The following is an 8,382-nucleotide window of genomic DNA, read 5'->3' as shown; positions in this document are numbered from 1 at the left end:
AGGTCTTTTACTTCCTTAGGTACAGTTATTTCTAGGTATTTTATGCTTTTTGATGTCATAGTAAATGGGATTGTTTCCTTAATTTCTCTTTCTGAGTCTTCATTGTTTGTGTATAGAAATGCAACAGATTTATGTATATTAATTTTGCATCCTGTGATTTTTACCAAATTCATCGATGAGCTCTAGTAGTTTCCTGGTGGTGTCTTTAGGATTCTTCTGTGTATAGCCTCATGTCATCTGCAAACAGTGACAGATTTACTTCTTCCTTTCCAATTTGGATTCCTTTATCTATTTGTCTTTTTTCATTGCCATGTCTAGGATTTCCAATACTATGTTGAATAAAAGTGGCAAGAGTGAGCATTCTTGTCTTTTTCCTCATCTTAGAGGAAATGCTTTCAGCTTTTCATTGTTGAGTATTATGATTTTGGTATCAGGATGATGGTGGCCTCATAGAATGAATTCAGAAGCATTTCTTCCTCTGCAATTTTTTGGAATGGTTTTAGAAACATGGGTATTAATTCTTCTCTGAAAGTTTGATAGAATTCACCTGTGAAACCATCTGGTCCTAGATTTTGTTGGGAGTTTTTTAATTATTGATCTAATTTCATTGGTCTTTTCATATTTTCTATTTCTTCCTGGTTCAGTTCTTGAGAGATTTCACCTTTTAAAGAATTTGTCTATTTCTTCTAGGTTGTCCATTTTATTGGCATAGTTTATTGTAGTATTCTCTTATGATCCTTTGTGTTTCTGCGGTATCAGTTGTAATTTCTCCTCTTTCATTTCAGATTTTATTGATTTGGGCCCTCTCCCTTCTTTTTCCTTGATGGGTCTGGCTAAAGTTGTTTCAATTTTGTTTAGCTTTTCAAAGAACCAGCTTTTAATTTCATTGATCTGTTCTATTGTTTATGAAGATTTTTTAATAAAATATTTTATTAAAACATTTAATAAAACACTTATTAAAAGTTTTTTTAAATGTTTAATGAAACATTTATAAAAATAAACATTTTTAATAAAAAATAAATGAAAATCTTTATTTCATTTATTTCTGCTCTGATCTTTATGATTTCTTTCCTTCCTCTAACCTTTTGTTTTGTTTGTTTTTCTTTCTCTAGTTCCTTTAAGTGTAAGTTCATATTATTTATTTGAGATTTTTCTTGTTTCTTGTATCACTATAACCTTCCCTCTTAGAATTGCTTTTGCTGCATCCCATGGGTTTTGTAGAGTTGTGTTTTCATTTTCATTTGTAAACTACCAATTCAATTTTCAAAATATAACTATAGCTGTCTAATTAAGTTTTCTATTTCTACTTGAGTCAGTTTTGGTAAGTTTCTTCTTTCTAGGGAACTGGCCATTTCATGTAAGTGTCTAAATTTAGTTGCATGAAGTTTATTCTTTTTAATTCTCTTATTTTCAAAAATTCTACATATATGTAGTGATTTTTTCTTTTAATCTGTGGATTTTATTAGTCTTTCAAACCTCCAGCTTTTTGTTTTTTTGATCATTTCTACTGCAACTTTGTTTTCTGTTTAATTAATTTCTCCTCTACAGCAGTTCTTTTCTTCTTTTTCTTTGTGTGTATGCTGCTGTCCCTTTTTCCAGTGTCCTGATTTGGACAATGACTCATTAATTTCTAGTTTTTCTTCTTTTATAATAAGCGTTTTCAAGTTTTTATGGATTTCTCTGTATCACATAAGTTTTGAGATATATTTAATTATTTAGCTCTCTGTACTAATTTTAGTCACAATCTTTTTCCTTTGGCCCATCAGCTATGATTTACTACTCATGTTATTTAGAAGAATATTTAGATATCCTAATCCAAGGAAATTAAATATTTTAAGTAAGCTATTTTTTGTTTAATAAATCAGAGAATGTGATCTATGTGATTACTGATTTGTTATTGTCTTGGTTAAGATGGTGGCATGTGCCATCAGAGACCTAGATCCTTCTATCTATCTGCTCCGTCATCCCAATACATGATTTTCACAATAAACCTTTTTTATATTTCTTACTATTTCCAGGAAAATGCTTTTCATATAGCAAGCTGGGTAAGAAGGAATTAACAGCCCCTAACTCAATAATCTTGAGATTTGTCATGAATCAGTCCTCACTCTATTCTCATCAGTTTCTTTCTCAGATAGGGTTCACAATCCTGTTCTGGAATTTCTCCATCTCATTCCTCAGCTTTGGACCTGAAGAGCTGCCTCCAACATTAAGCATTTAGAAAATATTTGTCGAATTAAAGAATGCATAATTAGAAAGGAATTAATATCTCCTAGAATGCTAATCTTGCAAGTCCCAAACTAGGAACGGATGACAAATGTCACAAGCAGTAACTCAATACTCTTACTAAAAAGATTGAAAATAGAACAAGGCAGGCTTACAGTGCAAGCAGAAGCATCATGGGATGCACAGTCTTGGGGGAACCATTTCAGGAAAATTAATTTTGAAACAACTTTCTGGGAGCCTCTGAAATACACATATTCATGAATCTTCTGGCTGACCTATCACACAGGATTTTCCCATCGTTGACAACATAAGCAGTATCTGTCTATTCTGGACAGCAGCAACTTCATACCAGATATTGTCCACAGGACAAATCTAGATAGTTGAGCCAAAGCCACATGGTTATTGGGGAAGTTTAGGGCAAATGATTCTCAATGTATTTTGTAGGCGGTGCTTGGCTGACCCGTAACTGCACCCTTCCACCTTGCTTTGGCCAACAGCTTGGGTGTGGTCGTTCGTAAATATTCCCAAAGAGCAATGACGATTCTTCTGGACTCCTGAACACGCCACCTCCCTGTGGGAGAGCTCTGGGGTGTGTGTCCAGGACTCTCAATGAAGTTTTAATCAAAGCACTATTTCCTTCCCATTGTTGCTTTTGGAATGGCCTTGTTCTCTGAGTCCAAGCTTTGACAACAGCACCTCTGCTGAATTTTTCCACAGCAGCTCTTGGATTTCTGCCCCATCCCCTCCCATCTGCACGCCCCCATTTCCTCTCTTCTCTGTTTTGGCTCTGTGTGGTTCTTCTCAGTAACGTGGCTGAAGAGTAATGAACCCAAAATACCTAAGTAACAAATGAGTCACCAAACTTAACAGCAGCATTCTGAAGATCAGCGGGTGTGTTGCTGGGGGTAAATAGCAGAGGAGGTGGCTGCCCAGAGACAGAGGGAGAGGGAGAAAAATAGAAACAAAATGAACAAGTTGGCAGAGGTGGCTGACAGCAGCTGAGGGGGTGGAGGGGGCAGGGAACTTGGTTGGCTTGCAAAGGTGAAATCGGCACTGTGGCTTGTCACACCCTGGCTGACTCAGGCTAAGCACAGCCCCCTCTGGACCTGCTAACACTGAAATGTTCAGTAAAACCTGGCTGGACAAGTCATCTGACTGCTGTCCTCTCTGGTTTACAAGTTCTGAGTCCTAAGGCTTGGAATTCTTTGTCCAGGTTGCTGTAAGGCTCTAATCAGGGACATGGTGATATTGATCCAGGGCCATTCCCTTTCTGGTTGTAAGTTATCTGGGTGGCAAGAGTCAAGACATTAATTTAAATTACTTCTTTGTACTTCTTTGTTGGGGATTTTTAGGATGCACCATTTCCCCAAAAATCTTATCTCAAAGCATAACAGTTGAGCTGAAAGGCAAGCTCAAGGCCAAGGCTTCGGGCGGCACTGGGAGTGAACACAGTGGGCACCTAAGGCTGTAACTCTGCTGTGAGATCTGAGGCCATTACCCCATCCAGGTCAGCTTGGCTTAGAAGCCACAGGGCATGTGACCTGGAAGCTTAGGACACGACTCCTACTTTTTCTACTTTTCTAAGTAAAAAGGGAGTGGAATAGGCTGAGTTCTTGGAACATGTCTAATGGTCTGATTTCATGGGTCTGATTTCATGTGGGCCTGGCCAGCCCACAGTCCTTCCCAAAGACTTTTAAACTGTCACAAGAAGCCAGAAGGAAAAGCCATGTGTGCAAGAGACAAGGGCTGGGATGCAAGTAAGACTGTTAATGTGGCATGGCTGTCAGGAAAATCTTCTGAAGAAAAATAAAATGTTCCTTGAGGTAGGCTGATTCAGATCATGGGATAATGGGGTTTGCTCACAAGCTATACGGAAGTTTGGTGACTACCTTAAAAAAAGAGGAGAGGGACAGGAGCTGCTTTGGGTCTTTAAGTCTGCAGCCGTGTTCCGCTCCACGCGACCTTGCAGTGAGGCCTGTACTCAGCTTTTGGCTTTGTCTCCGCTGCCCCTGCACACCCGCCGTCTCCCCACAGAAGAGCACAAGCAGATGCCATGACTTGGAAAGATCAAAGCTTGATCTTGAGAGGAAGCGGAGGACCTAACGCTAACAAGGCTGTGCAGCTAGAAAAAGAACAATTACAGCCGCTGTGAAGAAAGACCAGAACCCAAGATCCAATCAAAGCGAGCTTCCGGATCCCCATTAAGTTCCTGAAGAAGGCTGCCTCTGCTCAATTCAACTGACCTCAGTGAGCCAACTGGTGAATTACTGAAAATCTTCTTTGCAAATGATTTGTGAAAATCATCTCAGGGAAGTTCATAATCTTGGCCTCATACGTCTTCATTTTTCTTCTCCAGAGGATCTTCCTAGAGATCGAACCTGGATCTCCTGCATTGCACGTGGAGTCTTCACCATCTGAGCCACCAGGGAAGCGCTTTTAAGATGATGTAAACATATAAAAATAAAAGAAGAAATGAAAGAGCCAGCCATAGTTCCCACACTCAGAATGTTAACCTTTTAGTGCATTTCTTTCCAGGGCTTTCATAGGCACAGATTCATTCTTCTACACAGTGGTTCTCATTCTGTATTAGAATATTGTGCACTGCTTTCTGCTAAATAAATCCTTTTCTGTTATCACATGGAAAATTAGGTAACCATGATAATTATTAATGGCTGACATATAATTCATAGATTATGTTTTGGACATTATATATGCTTCCAGTTTTTTGAAACTATGTTTTGATTTAATAAGTGTATAAAATTTGGAGCTTTTCACAGTAGCCCCATCACTTAGCCATGTGGTAAATCATAATAATATCCCCGTTGGTAACTTGAGGGTTTCAGGAGGAATCTATAAGACAGATAAGCAGAGGGAGCTGCTGGTCAGACTTCTTTCGGGATCTAGCCCCTCTTCAGCTATAAAACTCATGGTTTTTCCAGTACAGGAGTCCTGAAGGACACAGACATTGCTTGAGGTAACGTCACGGCATACAGCTGTGTATTTCCTACTGAATGTGGCCCACAAGTTCTATCTCTAGCCCCACATTTTCAAACATCCTGAAGATAACAGATAATATTTTCAATGAATGAAAATAACAGTAAAATAAAGGACAGGGACTACACTCAGTGTGACAAGGCTGAGGCTCTCCTTTTAAAATATTTATAAAGTATCTTACTCTTATTCTGATTTCTTATTAGAGCATTCTGATTTCTTGTGGAATTCCCTGGTTGGGTTGCTTGCTGGAGAGATATGTTTTGAGCTACAGAAGCAGAAAGAGTTGGTACTAGTTAGGATGGGCAAAGACAGTTATGGAGGTAATTTATCCTTTACCAAATAGTTTATAGTTGTATGGTAGTCATTAAGTATTTCATGCAAATGCTGTTTTCTTTCAAAGGCAAGTACTGTGTCATACAGAATAGAGTTCCTGAGCATAATGGAGGAGGATGCTGAGTACTTTTTTAGTGATTATTTCATTTTAAGAATCTCAACAATTCAGAGTCAAGTGCTCTTTTCCCTATTTTGGATATGAGGCCATTAGACCACAGAAAAGTAAAATAACTCACCTAAGGGACATAGCTAATAAATGTTTGAGTCAAGATTAGAACTCAGGAAGATGGCGGCCACCTTAGTAGCAGCTGGGGGGACCGGGCCGGCACCAGCCTGGGGGCCTGAGGCTATTGCCCCCGACTGGGAGAACCGGGAAGTTTCCACAGGGACCACTATCATGGCCGTGCAATTTGATGGGGGCGTGGTTCTAGGAGCTGACTCCAGAACAACCACTGGGTCTTACATTGCCCAATTGAGTGACTGACAAGCTGACCCCTATTCACGACCGTATTTTCTGCTGCCGCTCAGGCTCAGCAACTGATACCCAAGCAGTAGCTGATGCAGTCACTTATCAGCTTGGTTTCCACAGCATTGAGCTGAATCAGCCTCCGTTGGTGCACACAGTGGCCAGCCTCTTTAAAGAGATGTGTTACCGATACCGAGAAGACCTGATGGCAGGAATCATCATTGCTGGCTGGGACCCCCAAGAAGGGGGACAGGTGTACTCGGTGCCCATGGGGGGTATGATGGTACGACAGCCCTTTGCCACTGGGGGCTCTGGGAGCTCCTATATCTATGGCTATGTGGATGCTACCTACCGGGAAGGCATGACCAAGGAAGAATGCCTGCAGTTCACTGCCAATGCTCTCGCTTTGGCAATGGAGCGGGACGGCTCTAGTGGAGGGGTGATCCGCCTGGCAGCCATTGCAGAACCAGGGGTAGAGCGGCAGGTACTTCTGGGAGACCAGATTCCCCAATTCACCATTGCCACTTTACCACCTCTCTGAATCCTGAGATCCTAAGATATGAGACACCCCATACATACCCCATTCAAAATTCAATAAACAGTTCATCAGTGAGAAAAAAAAAAAAAAAAGATTAGAACTCAGAACTGACTTCGAATCCTGTAGTCTTTGCCCTACATCACAGTGTCTCCCTTGTTAAGCCTTATTTATCTATTGATAATCATTCTTGTAATAAAAAACAAGCTAATACTTATTGATTAAAGGTGGAGCTTTCCCTGAGCTCCAGAAGTCATTCACAGCATTCTTTCAAGAGACCCTAACTCATAAAGGCTAGGGGTCAGTCAAGTCCAACAGTGGATAAGGACCTCTTCCACAGGGCAGTCTTAAAGATCCTGTGGAGGCTCTAACAGCAGGAGGTCACAGGGAGCTTCTACCTCCCATTTTTTCCAGAGCCAGTTCTTGGAACATATTACAGATGATGGGAATAGAAACTATTGCTTTACTGTGCTTTTTAAAGATACCTGTGTAATGGAATGACTGTATCATAAGATAAGTATCTGTTTTCCCACTAGACTTAAATTTTGTGAAGGCAGGGACTATACTTATTTTCTTCATTGGTATATTCCCACTCTTAATGCAGTGCTTAGTCAATAACAGATGCTCAATAAATCTGTTGAATGAACAAATGAAGATAATATCTAATCAAGTCTGAGCCAAAGCTGTAGGCTGAGTTAAGGATGATGATCAACTCCTCGGGTACAGATGTGTCTCTCAGGATGTGTAGTCTGAATTGAGATGACCTGAATCAGGACTGGTCAGGAAGTATGTACAATCTGTTCCCATTTTTTAGTATCCATACTAAGCTCTTGGTCACAAGCATGAGGCCATTAGACATGGGAAGTGAAGTGTTTCCTTTTTTCCCCCGCCCTTGGAGCATGGACTGAAGATAAGCTTTGTTTTTTTGTTTTTTTTTCTTCTCCTTGATATATCAATCAAATTGGATTTATGCTAGGCTTGAGAAGAGAATCCCTCCTCTATACAGTGCTTACAGCATCCTGCTTGTTTCCCAATGGGAAAAGTCGGGCTGAAAATGTACGTTAAGCTTAGTCATTAAGCAATTAATATTGTGCCCAAGAAACAAAAAGCAAGAGCATTACGAGTGGATTTTGTCATAATCCTACATCTCCCAAGTGTGTAAACTCCAGGAAAGTCCAGATTCCCAGCAGGAACCCATCTGCTATATTTCTAGTCTGATACTCTTCTGTTTATATTTGCTCATTTCTCTCACAGAGTGCCAGGAGAGAAAAAGTGATATTTAAAAAATTCATCTGCTAGTATTTATGCAAACACAATTCTCTCCAAGTGTGGGTTGAGCAATATGAGGAAAGCAGATGCAAATGCCTCCAACGGACCTCAGTGAAACTGTACGACAAAGAAGGGAGAAATACATATATTTATCTTATGAGATCTGAAAAGTAGAAGACAGAAACTGTCCTCTGACCAGCTGCACTCAACAGGAAGAAGTTCTGGGTCCTGAGTCCCACATTTGGAGGCGTATTTGAATCTGTCAGTGAATCTGTGGGACTTCTCCTATGCACCAGCCAGTTAGGGGATTATAGAAGCTCAAGATTTCTGGTTGAGGATATAACAGTAAACTATTATAAAAGACCATGTTACTAACCTAAGGAGAAAGGGGAAGAAATATTGGTTGAGCCTCAGTTATCTGCCTAGCTTTTTTCCAAGTGTTTCACATACACTATTTCATTTAATCCTGGTAGCTGTCCTACGATACTCTCATCCTCGTTCTTTAGACCAAGCCTCACAGTAGCCATATGACTTGTTCAACATTATGCAACTTAGGCTG

The 8,382-nt window shown here is 40.2% G+C and overlaps 1 pseudogene; it reads left to right on the top strand.

Annotated features, from left to right (window-relative positions):
* Positions 1-5,839: 5,839 nt before the first annotated feature.
* LOC129656099 (proteasome subunit beta type-6-like) lies at positions 5,840-6,649 on the top strand (annotated as a pseudogene).
* The last annotated feature ends 1,733 nt before the right edge of the window (positions 6,650-8,382 follow it).

This window comes from Bubalus kerabau, chromosome 6 (assembly GCF_029407905.1).
Source record: "Bubalus kerabau isolate K-KA32 ecotype Philippines breed swamp buffalo chromosome 6, PCC_UOA_SB_1v2, whole genome shotgun sequence".
NCBI lineage: Eukaryota > Metazoa > Chordata > Mammalia > Artiodactyla > Bovidae > Bubalus > Bubalus kerabau.
Note: the sequence above shows the minus strand (reverse complement) of the source record. Positions and strands in the feature narration are given on the sequence as shown.